The sequence below is a fragment of the Panthera leo genome, chromosome D1 (genome assembly GCF_018350215.1).
Source record: "Panthera leo isolate Ple1 chromosome D1, P.leo_Ple1_pat1.1, whole genome shotgun sequence".
Lineage (NCBI taxonomy): Eukaryota > Metazoa > Chordata > Mammalia > Carnivora > Felidae > Panthera > Panthera leo.
Window position 1 is genome coordinate 49,541,316 of NC_056688.1, and position 12,318 is coordinate 49,553,633.

At 38.9% G+C, this 12,318-nt stretch overlaps 1 long non-coding RNA gene across 1 annotated transcript; it reads left to right on the top strand.

Annotated features, from left to right (window-relative positions):
- The first annotated feature begins 2,008 nt into the window (after positions 1 to 2,008).
- On the top strand, positions 2,009 to 11,686 carry LOC122199449. The gene is made up of 3 exons (XR_006193512.1): positions 2,009 to 2,034; positions 5,955 to 5,997; positions 11,546 to 11,686. It is a non-coding gene; the product is annotated as an uncharacterized LOC122199449 (long non-coding RNA).
- The last annotated feature ends 632 nt before the right edge of the window (positions 11,687 to 12,318 follow it).

Sequence of the window (12,318 nt, forward strand, 5' to 3'; positions counted from 1 at the left end):
TCTTCTGGATAACTTGTTACAGATTTTATGCAGCACCTGCTGCTTCACATTGCATTTTTATGTTGTGGAGACAGCTTCATTCCTTAAACCTCATGAACCAAGCTCTGCTAGCTTCAGACTTTTCTTCTGCAGCTTCCTCACCACTCATGCTTCATAGAATTGATGGGAGTCAGGGCCTTGCTTGGGATTAGGTTTTGGCCTAAGGGAATGTTGTGGCTGGCACTAAGGCTATTTTGCTTTCTTAACATTTGTATGTTCACTGAGTAGAACTTTCAGTTTCCTTCAAGAACTTTTCCTTTGCATTTACAATGTGGCTAACTGGTGCAAGAGGCCTTGCTTTCAGCCTGTCTTGCCTTTTGACAAGCCTTCTTCACTGAGCTTAATCATTTCTAGCTTTTGATTTAAAGTGAGAGATGTGTAATTGTTCCTTTCACTTGAACACTTAGAGGCCATTGCAGGGTTATTAATTGGCCTCATTTCAATAGGCTTGAGAAGAGGGAGAAAGATGGGGAAATGGCTGGTTGGTGGAGCAGTCAGAATATACATTTGTTGGTTAAGTTCACCATCTTATGTGGGTGTGGTTTGTGATGTCCCAAAACAGTTACAATAGTAACAACAAAGATACGGATCACACATCACCATAATGAGTATAATGATAGTGAAAGAGCTTGAAATATGGCAAAAATTACTGACATGTGACACAGACACACAAAGTGAGCAAATGTTGTTAAAATGGTGCTGATAGGCCTGCTCGGTACAGGGTTGCTCCTTGCTTCTTCTGTTTGTGAAAAATGCAATATCTGTAAAGTGCAATAAAGTGAGACAAAATAAAATGAGGTATGTCTGTAGTCACGCCTATATATCTATGGAGTGTAGAAGATTTTAATTTCCCTTTTTCAGAGACAGGAACAACTTTACCAAAATGAAACCCCCATGACAAAAGAGCCCAGGAAATAAATCTCATCAGAAAAATAGAGCAAGTTTTCATGGAGTTGCTATGCGTTAGAAACTTTTAATGAATCCAGTTGTATTGTTTACCAAGTTAAGATCCTCTCAGATGTCAGGAGATAGATGCATAGATGTCAGCTCATAAAGTACCATTCTGGTGTGATAGAAATATGAGAGGCTGGAATCCCTCTGTGCAAAGAGATAATGAAGGAGGCCAGAGATAAGTTGGAAGAAACACTGGTTACCAAGAGGGATAGCAATTGTTTTTTGTTAAATCAAATATTTATGAGACTGGGATTTGATTACCTATGGTTTAGCAATTCAAGGGAAAGATAATTTTCTAGAGATGCCTAAGGTGTTGGTGTAATTCTGATAACTGTACCTTGTATGAAAATAATTAATCACTAGGATTTGGAATGCCTGCAAATTGTGATGGGGTTAGAAGATATTTTACAATATGAAGGCTTCATGGTGTAACATGTTGGAAGGATTAAAATATATCCTCTTGTCATAGGCACCATTCTAATTCTTGTCAATACAGAACATTTGGTTTTGACACTTGATTTTACTAACATTAAAGGAATGCCTATAGTGTGTTAGACACTTTTATATTGGCTTTAAATTTTAATAATCCTAAAAACATTAAGTTGTATATTATATAATTTTATGCAAGAGGGAACTGATAGTCAAAGAAATGAAATGGTGCTCAAGGACAAAGAATTAGGTGAAAATTTGGCTTGGTACTCATGTCTGTATGACACCCAAATCCAGAGTCTTTCCCCCATTCCACTCCGTCATTCAGGCATTCCTAAACTATAATTTCTGGCCCAAATGGGGGTTATGGAAACCTGGTCCGAGGTCTGTAGTCTAGCTGAAGCAAAAAATGTGATACATTATTTTGAGTGAGGATAAAATAAGGGAGGTCAAAATCATTCATCAAGTGTGTGCACTGATTCATTGCTGGAAAAATTCTGCTCATTACCTTTGGTGAGAAATGATGCAAACTGTATTGGAGCTGAAGGAACTTGGCACTCATGTGATTCAACCTCCTCATTTTACAGATGAGCACCCCGGAGTCCATCAGGGGTAAGTGATTTGTCCAGGCTTGTTATGTGATGGTTCAGTGTCAGAGAATGCTCACCAGAATCCTAGCTTTTTGCAGCGCAGTTTTGGGTCTGTTCTCTGAAACTACATGAGAAAAAACTAATTCTCCTTCTACATGACAGCCCTTTAAATATTTGGTGACAGTACTCTTGTACTCCCAAGTCTTCTCTTCTTCAGGCTATGAGGGCTTTCATTGGTCAAACGCTTCCATTGTGGCGGAGCTTCCAGATTCCTCACCATGTTCAATCTTTTCCAGAAGTGTGTCATATTGTCAGTTTTCCTTTCCGCCTTTGGTATCCGGAAATGAATATGTCACCCCAGGTTATATCAGTAAAATATTTAATGAAAGAGAGTGGATAGAAGTTCTTGCAACTTGTACAATTAAGTTTGAAGCTGCAATTTTTGGTTTTAGGATTATGGAATCATGAATATTGGCAAATTGAAATGGGGTGACTGCTTTTCCTACTTCAAATTTATGAAAATATTGGATAAAATAATTCTGAAGACCTTTTGCATACATACCTGAAGAATAAACCAGGAACAGAAAATACTCAGGTGCCAAAACAAAGAGGAAGCTCAGTCAGAGTAGTAAAGCTGAAAAGCTTATATAGGTATTGTAACATCGTAGAATTTAAAGTCTAGGGACTGGTGACTAGGGTTCTCTGATATTGGCATCGGGAGGTTATTAAAGGCCTCAGATTTCTGGGAATGCAAGCTGGTGCATCCACTCTGGAAAACAATATGGAGGTTCCTCAAAAAACTAAAAATAGAACTACCCTATGACCTGGCAATTGCACTACTAGGCATTTATCCAAGGGATACAGGTATGCTGTTTCAAAAGGGCACTTGCACCCCAATGTTTATAGCAGCACTATCAACAATGGCCAAAGTGTGCAAAGAGCCCAAATGTCCATCAATGGATGAATGGATAAAGAAGATGTAGTGTACACACACACACACACACACACACACACACACACACAGACAGCGGAGTATTACTCGGCAATCAAAAAGAATGAAATCTTGCCATTTGCAACTATGTGAATGGTACGGGAGGGTATTATACTATGTGACATTAGTCAGAGAAAGACAAAAATCATATGACTTCACTCATATGAGGACTTTAAGAGACAAAACAGATGAACATTAGGGAAGGGAAACAAAAATAATATAAAAACAGGAGGGGGCAGAACATAAGAGACTCATAAATATAGAGAACAAACAGAGTATTACTGGAGGGGTTTTGGGAGGGGGGATGGGCTAAGTGGGTAAGGGGCACTAAGGAATCTACTCCTGAAATCATTGTTGCGCTACATGCTAACTAATTTGGATGTAAATTAAAAAAAATAAAATTAAAAAAAAAGAATGTAAAACAAAACAAAACAAAACAAAAAGGCCTTAGATTTCAAGCTTATGCTATTGATGAAATACTTGCCTAAAAGTAGGAGTCATGAAGATCTCTCTAGTTCTGAACAAGGACAAGAAAAACTTGGCCTGCCTCTCCTGAGAGGCATCAAGGAAGTTTGTAGTCTACCTGGGTCTATGTATGATAAACAAATCACCAATGAGAAATCAGAAGCTCAGGTCTGCATCACATATGGCTATCAAAGTAGTACAATGTAGTATTAATACCAAACCAAAGAGTTAACATAAAAACTAGTCTAAAACCAGTGAAAACTGTGGAGACTAACAGTAACAGATTTAATACAGGGATGCATCTAAAGTACCAAGACTCCAAAAGTGTTGGTGAAGATGACCATGCATCAAATATCAAAAATCATACAGTAGAATAAAATGCTATGAGAGAGAGAAATCAGCAGGTAAAACATATATCAGCAGATGAGCTAAGTATCACCTCAATGTATAGAAATAATAGATCAATCTAAAAGATATTAAAATAAATAGATATAGGAGTGCCTGGGTGGCTCAGTGGGTTAAGCCTCTGACTCTTGATTTTGTAAATTCAAGCCCCATGATGGGCTCTGCACTGACAGTGCGGAACTTGGTTGAGTTTCTCTCTCTCCCTCTCTGCCCATCTCCACCTCGTGCTCTCTCTGTCAAAATAAATACACTTAAAAAATAATAAACTTTCCAAATTTCTAAAACAAATATACTTAAAATGATCAAAGAAATAAAAGATCAAAGAGGAAAAGAAACTAAGGCACAACTCCCATAATCTGACAAATCATAGGTAGATTTGAAACAGAACCAAAATGAAATTCTAGAAATGAAAGAAAAAAAGTCATTAAAACAAAACTCTCAATTGACAGATGAGGGTAAGTTTGAAGGATAATTTTGAAGATAGATCTGAGAAAATTATCCAGAATGCATAGAGAGGTAAAGAGATAGAAAATATAAAAAAGAAATTGAGACATGGGAGGTGAAGATTCTAACATAAGAGAAGTAATGGATAGAGATAATAGGATAGAGGCAATATTGAAAGAAGTAATAGCTGAGAATTTCTAGATTTATACAAACTGAAAGAGAGCACAGATTCTGATCGGGATAGATTCATTAATTTATTTAGTAAATACTTAATGAGCAGCTACTATATGCCAAATACTCTTGTAGGTGCTAACACCAATAGATAAAAACTTTTACCCTCATAGAGCTTACATTGTAATTGAGCATGGGAGGAAATGGACAATAAATACCATAAACAAGAAAAATAAAGCAAGGAAGTGGGAGAATTGTGCTTCTGGTCATCTGGTATCTGTATAGCTATTTTGCTCATGTATTTTCTGCCATGCTTCGAGGCAGAGATCTTTTGTTCATTTCTGCGCAAGATGAGGCATGATGTATCATGGTTCCTGTCACAATCTAGATGTCCAATCAAAATCAGATGAATTTAATAGAATTAAATTCTGTATAATCTTATCTGACCATCTTTTTGCTCTTGCTCTGATTTCCAAGCCTGTACTCATCTGTTCTTCCAAAGAAGTAACCAAGAACTTCATTCTCTGCCTGCTCACAGCTGTGCCTTTGGAATTGTCATCCTTATTTTGTGCTTGTCCACTCATCTGCATCCTTACTGCTACTCCCTCAGATTAGTCCTCATGGCCTCTTTTTTAAATGATTGCGACTGCTCATTAATTGGTCTTCCTAATTCTAGTCTCTCTCTTTTCCACACACTGTCCAGACTGTCAGTCAGGATGATTTTTCTAGAACATATTTGAGTATGTCAGTTTCTTGATTCAAGCTCGTCAGTGATCCTGTAGCTTTTTGAAACTACACGAGGCATTCTGTCATCTGGCTCCTCCCTACCTGCCCAGCCTCCCTTCTCCTTCTGCCTCTATTCCACCCTATGTACCATCCACACCAGAGGACTTAACATCCCTTGGTTGCCTTCCACATGTTTCAGTCCCTTTATTTATTCTGTTACATCTGTATGACAAGCTTTTTCTTTTTTAATTCCCATTCTTGATGCCAGATGAGTCCATATTCATCTTCAGATTCAGTTTAAGTATCATCTCCTCCATGGTGCTTCTCCTGACCCCCAGCATGTAGTAGAAATAATCCCCTGTTTTTTGAGATCTTGCGTACTGATCAGAGTTTTCTTGTAACACCCTTTTGCTTGCTTTGGATTTTTTTGAGCATATTTACCTTTGCTGGTCTTGAAAGTAGATGCCATTTCTTATTTTACTCTCTTTCCCCTTCGAATATCTTACACATTATCTCATACCCAGTAAATGCTTTCTGAAAGGGGAAATAGGGAAGGGAATGAAGATTGGCACAAAGAAGATGTCTATTTTGAAATAGAGAATTGATTTAGTTGGCTTTGTTTAATACTAGAAACCTGGTTTGTTACTCTTTGGCCATGAAGAGGTAATCCCTAAGTGTTGATTTTTTGAGACACAACTTCAAGTCCTAAAACTGTGGTTTTCTTTTTTCTGTCTTTATAGGAAGCTTCCAGACACTTGGAGACCTTGAAAGTCCCCCTCAAAGGTAAAGAATGACCACATTTGCTTTAACCACAGAAGCAATTAACTCTCCAGCAGTGTGGAAAACAGCTTTTGAGCTGTATTTATCGATGCATAGATTTCACAGAGCTGTGATATTTGAAGACAAATGGCTGTGTCCATAATTAAGACTGCTGAGGAATTGGCAAGTGTGATATGATGATGGAATACCCAGAGAAAGGGCAAGGGAGTGAGATCGGTGAGGATAGTACTGCCTCTGTGACCTTGGTACTCTCTTTCTATTCATTGATTTCCCAATTAAATATAACTTTTCAATCAGTCACTTCCCATATACTGCAAGTTATTGATGCCCTGCTCTAGGAAGTGAAATGTCCTACAGATGAAACTGTAGGGGTGGATGATCTACTTTATTTTTTTAATTTAATATAAAAAGATGCTGAAGAAGAGATTCCCCATTAATAATCTTTTGTATGAAGACTGTTTCATTACACAGGCAGTAGTCAAAATAGGCAAAAGCCTTGATTTTTGTATAGGGTTTGAGTTCTGACTTCACCATATTAAATGTTTTGTCTCATTTGATCCTAACAAAAATTTTCAAGGTATTGTGATCCCCATTTTAGAGATGTGGAAGATGAGGGGCACCTGGGTGGCTCAGTCAGTTAAGTGTCTGACTTTGGCTCAGGTCATGATCTCACGATTAGTGAGTTTAAGCCCTGTCTAGTTCTGTGCTGACAGCTCAGAGCCTGGAGCCTGTTTAGGATTCTGTGTCTGCCTCTCTCTCTCCGCTCCTGTCCCACTCATGCTCTGTCTCTCGCTCTCAAAAATAAATAAACATTAAAAAAAATTAGAGATGGGGAAGATGATTGTTAGAGGGATTAATTGATTTTTCTAAAATCACACAGTAAATGGTGGAGTTATTTGGTATCAAACACTGATTCCAGAGAAAGAAGAACACAAGTTCTTGTTTGTTTTGGGTATCAGTCTCACTAGCTATGCTAATAATTAGGGGTCATAATGGTTCTCCATCTCCTACCAGGTAAAATCCGCGATCATTGACATGGCATCCATGTTGTGACTTACATCCACATCTCTAGTTTCACCTCCTTTCCTCCCTACCTCACACCTTATAGTCCAACAATATGAACTGCCTCCAATGACTAGTACACATAGCTCTTTTCTTGTCTTTGCTTTTACTTATGCCATTCTGTCTAGAATGCTGATTCCTCACCTTGTTCCTCATGAACTCCTACTACATTGTTTAGTACTCTACCAATGTACTCAAATAATATTCAAATAAAAAATACAAAAAGATATTCTTAAACTACTTCATTCATGTAAACTTCCTTGAACTCTACAAGTTGGGTTAGGGACCTCTTTGATATAGCACAATAATGGTCTGCATATCCTAATATTGCATTCATCACATTGTATTATAATTCTTTCTTTGCTCTTTGTATTTTCAACTAATCTGTGAACTCTGTGAAGGGAGGATCATGTGTTTGTAACTTGAAAGCTTAGTAGAGTGTCTGCCACTTTGTAGTTATTTAGTACAAACTTGCTGAATGAAAGTGTATTAGGGTTCTCCAGAGAAAAGCTAATAGGATATATGTAGATATATATAAGATGAGATTTATTATAGAAATTGGCTCACGTGACTGTCCCATAATCTTCCATATGCAAGCTGGAGAACCAGGAAAGCCTGTGGTATAATTCAGTTTAATCTGAATGCCTGAGAACCAGGAGATCCAAAGTAGAAGGGGAGGAAAAGATAGATGTGCCAGCTTAAGAAATGAGAGAATTCACTTTTCCTTCACCTTTTGTTTCCATCTGAGCCCTCAAAGGATTGGATGATACCTACCCATGTTGGCAAGGGTAGTTCTGTTAGTCTACTGAATCAAATACTAATTTCTTTCAGAAACATCCTTTCAGACATATCCAGAAATAATGTTTTATCAGCTACTTGGGCATTTGTTAGTCCAGTCAGGTTGATATATACAAGTAACCATTGCAGAAGACACTGAGACATCCACTTATATCAATTTATGATACCATTTTTTTTTTAGTGTTTATTTATTTTTGAGACAGAGAGAGACAGAGCATGAGCAGGGAAGGGTCAGAGAGAGAGGGAGATGCAGAATGTGAAGCAGGCTCCAGGCTCTGAGCTGTCAGCACAGAGCCCGATGCGGGGCTCGAACTCACAAACTGCGAGATCATGACCTGAGCCGAAGTCGGACGCTTAACCGACTGAGCCACCCAGGCGCCCCTTATGATACCATTTTGACAGACTCAGTTGGTTGAATTAATAGGTTTATCTGCCAGAGGAGACTGGGGTGGGGTAGAGGCTGAGGCTAGGCTCTTACTGCTCTAGAACAGGTAGGACACAGGTACTGAAGATACTCAGTCTCTAGGCTCAGCACTTCTTGGGGGTGAGGTGATGAGCACCAAGTTTTATGCTGTGCTGAAATTTCCTTTATTAAGCACAAGTGGAGTTTGGGTTTAGTCTTATTGTCCTTGGGATAAAACTTGATAATGGACATGTGTATTGGGCATTTGTCTTTTCCTCAACACCCTGGAGGTGTTGAGGCTTTATTCAGGCTTTATGACTGACCATAGTATGAAGTTTCCTCTCCTTAGGGATAGTTATTTCCCACGAAGTTCCTTGAACCCTCAAGAAAGTAAGTCCCTGGATCTCTGACCCTGGACAACTTTTATGGCCTGAGGCTTGGATTCAAATTCTCCACATATAAATCTGCTGCCAGCCACATCCCTGATATAACCAGATAAATGGAGACAATGAATATCATAAATGACCGTAAGTTTCTGCTGCTATATGCCATCCTATGAAATCAAGCCCTTCACCTATCGATGCCAGCCTGGATCAGACCTGAGTTTTCCAAGCCTCTTTGAACAGAGTTTTTTAGGTTTATTTTAAGGCTTACTTTATTCTTTTTGGACGGCATTAAGATCTGGCATGTCTTGTAACCCAGATTTTTGGGTTATGGCAGAGAAACAGGATGGTGGGAGAGGCCTTGTGTAAGTTTTCAAGGTCTGAGCTCCATCTGGATGAAACCAAAACAAAGAAAAATTCTGATCATAAGTGTAATGCCTTATGCACTTTAGGGAGATAGATATGTCAACACAACATGAAGAAGAAATTGAACCATTCGATAAATTGAGACACACAGTATTTTTGAGTAAGTCAGCCATTCTCATTCTTCTTCTGGACAGCTACAAGGTCATGCCTTCTTGGGGGAATTTTAGAACTCTGAGAACTCACTCAGTGGACTGGCTGTAATCAGACTGCAACCATTTCCTTTTCTGTTTTCTTGTCATCGAGGGGGATTTGGTCAGATGCCATCTCTCCAGCCCATAAGTCGTAATGCAGGTTTTATGCCTGGTCTGAACATGTAGGTTATAGATGGTCCCCAAGATGCTTGAGAAGATTGCCTTATGACTTTGCCCTTAGCAACTGACCTTCACAAACTCGAGGCGTCACCTTCACAGAGGCAGCTTCAGTGCCTCCTTTGAAAAAGTAATTTTCTTTTGTGAGTAACATGCTGTGTCATGGTTTATAACAATGGGAAGAACTAAAAGCTGTGGAACCCAGGAGGCAAAGAAGGGCTGTCTGTCTAAGGAATAACAAGAACTGATTTTATTCTCTGCCATGCAGTGATGAAAAGGCATCTTGTAAAAGCTTTTAGTTGGTTTTCTTTTCTCCTAATCATGTTCAGGAACGCATCTAATGCATTTTGTGGTTTTGAAAGGAAAAAGGAGAACCATTTTAAAGAAGAATTGCCTTCATTTAAAAAGATTTTATCTGACTGGAGTTGGAGATGTGGGCTCCTTATGAAGTATACAAGCCAACACCACACCATAGGAATGTGGGAGAGTTAGCACGAACTCTGCTGGGAGAATCTGGAAAGGTTTCACACAGGAGTGACATTTGAACTAGACCTTAAAGGGTTTATAGAGTTCTCTAGGTGAAAAAGGAGAGTGGACATTCCAAACAAGGGGAAAAGCACGTGCAAAGGCACAAAAGCATTTCGAAAATCTTGTGTGTGTGTGTGTGTGTGTGTGTGTGTGTGTGTGTGTGTGTGTTTGTGTGTTTAAAGAGCTAGACCTTAAAGGGTTTATAGGAGTTTTCTAGGTGAAAAAGGAGAATAGACATTCCAAACTAGGGGAAAAGCATGGGCAAAGGCACAAAAGCATCTCAAAAATCTTGACGTGTTTTTTTAAATAAACACTCAGACTGCCTTTTACCTGGACTCAGTGTAAGAGATGCTGCTTAGGTTTCCAGAGTAGACAGAAGTTCTACATTAGTAATAATGTACCTAAAATATTGAATTAACAATACAATTTTTTGTTACAATTTGTAACAGTACGAATGTTTATTGAGTACCTGGCACTGTTCTAACTGCACAACAGTTAGGTGATATAGCAATACATAAAACTGATAAAAACCCCTTCCCTCATTGTACCTAGGGCTCCTCCTGCTATTAGGCTTTATAACATTTCTGGGAGCTTTGATTTGAGGATTCTGGAAAAGCAGTTCCCTTCCTCTGTGCCTTTCTCTCTGTGTATTTTAGTGAGGATACATGGATGCCTCTGTGCTATTGTAACAGAAGTAAGTCTATGTCAGGGATGCAAATACAGGCACGTGTGGTCTTTCTCCCTGCTCTTGTTCCTTTCTCAGACAGCTACCTAACTATGACTTCATTTTGTGTTGAATCTGGATCCAGCCCCAGAATCCTTTCTTGATGTAGCACTTCATGTAGCTACTTCCAGCTAGTCAGAATTGACTTATAAGATGAAAGCTCCAGGTCAGTCACTCTGTGTAGTCTTAAATTTGGGGAAAAAAGGGCAGTTCAGCAGGCTCTGCCCTGGATGTGGGAGTCAGTCCACACTGGCTGATGATGATAGCGATAAATGTTTAGCTTTCTGCTTAGTTCAATTCAACACAGAAATTTCTTGGGCACAAACTGTGTTTTGGCATAAGTTAATGGTTCTTGCTATCAGGAGCTTAAAGTTTAGTGAGTAGGGGAGACAGCTAGCTATGTTAGCCAATCCTTGCAGTGGTGGGTTAATAAGCAGTGTAAAGATTAGGATAAAACATAGAGGGAAACAAAGGTGGGAATGACCCACTCTGCTGGAGAGTGGGGAAAGGACCATGGAAGACTCAGAGAAGATGACACTTCATCTTTGTTTTAAAAGATAATTAGGAATCCATCAGGTGTGTAGGCAGCTGGAGTGAGAATTCTAGACAGAAGCAAAGACATGGAAATACAAAAACATATACATTATCATTGCATGGATCACCTGTATTATAGAGTCGTAGGCTTCTGCTAGGTTTCTTGTCCTTGAGGGAAGAAACACATAATAACATCTCTATAGCACCTAGCCTCAATGTAGGCGTTCAGTAAATATTTATTCAAAGAATGAAAATAATCTAGTCTTTATTTTGTCTCTCTGATGGTGTTACCTCTGTTATTAATTCCCATGTCTACTGAAGTTTTCTAAAGTATTTTAAGTTCAGTTGCATTGAAAAATCAATTTGATTCTGTTCCATTAATCAGGATTGAGTGCACATTCTGCATAAGGCCTTACCTTGGAGGATCCAGAGAAAGGTCCAAGAGGAGCTGACTTTTGAAATGAACTTCCTTTGAATGTCTACAAGTAAGATGGCTCCATAATTTATCATCCCAAGTCTGAACCTTTATGGAAGTAAAAGTATGTGCTATTCATAATTACACTGGGGTAACAGGCATGAGATGAAACTGTCTCAGGTGAACAGGGGCATATGGGTCACTCTGCCTATAACTAACTGACTTTAGAATCAGTCTTGGATTTAAGTTTCTTCTTTAGTTTTATTAACTATATGACTTTGAGTCAACTGTAAAGCCAAGGTTATTATACATACCTCATAGCACAGTTGTGAAGACCAAATGAAATATAGTATGTATATATAGCTTAGCTCAGGTTTTGTGGTGGGTAGCCTCTGAAATGGTCCCCAATGATCTCTGCTGGTAGTCCCCAATAGAATCCCATCCTTTGAGTGAGGACTGGACCTAGTGACTTGATTCTAAAGAATAGAATGTGGTAAAAGTGATGGGTTGTCACTGTTGAGATTAGCTTTAGAAGGCTGACTTCTGTTTTGCTCTCTCAGTTCTCATTTTGGGAGAAGCAAGCTGCTATATAGTGTGTAGCTCTGTGGAGTGGTCCATATAGCAAGGAATAGATATTATTAGTTAACAGGTAATGAGGACTCAGGGCCAGCTCATAACCATGAGAGTGAACTTGGTAGCAAATCTTCTCCTATTTGAGCCTTGATGTGAGATTGCAGCCTTGT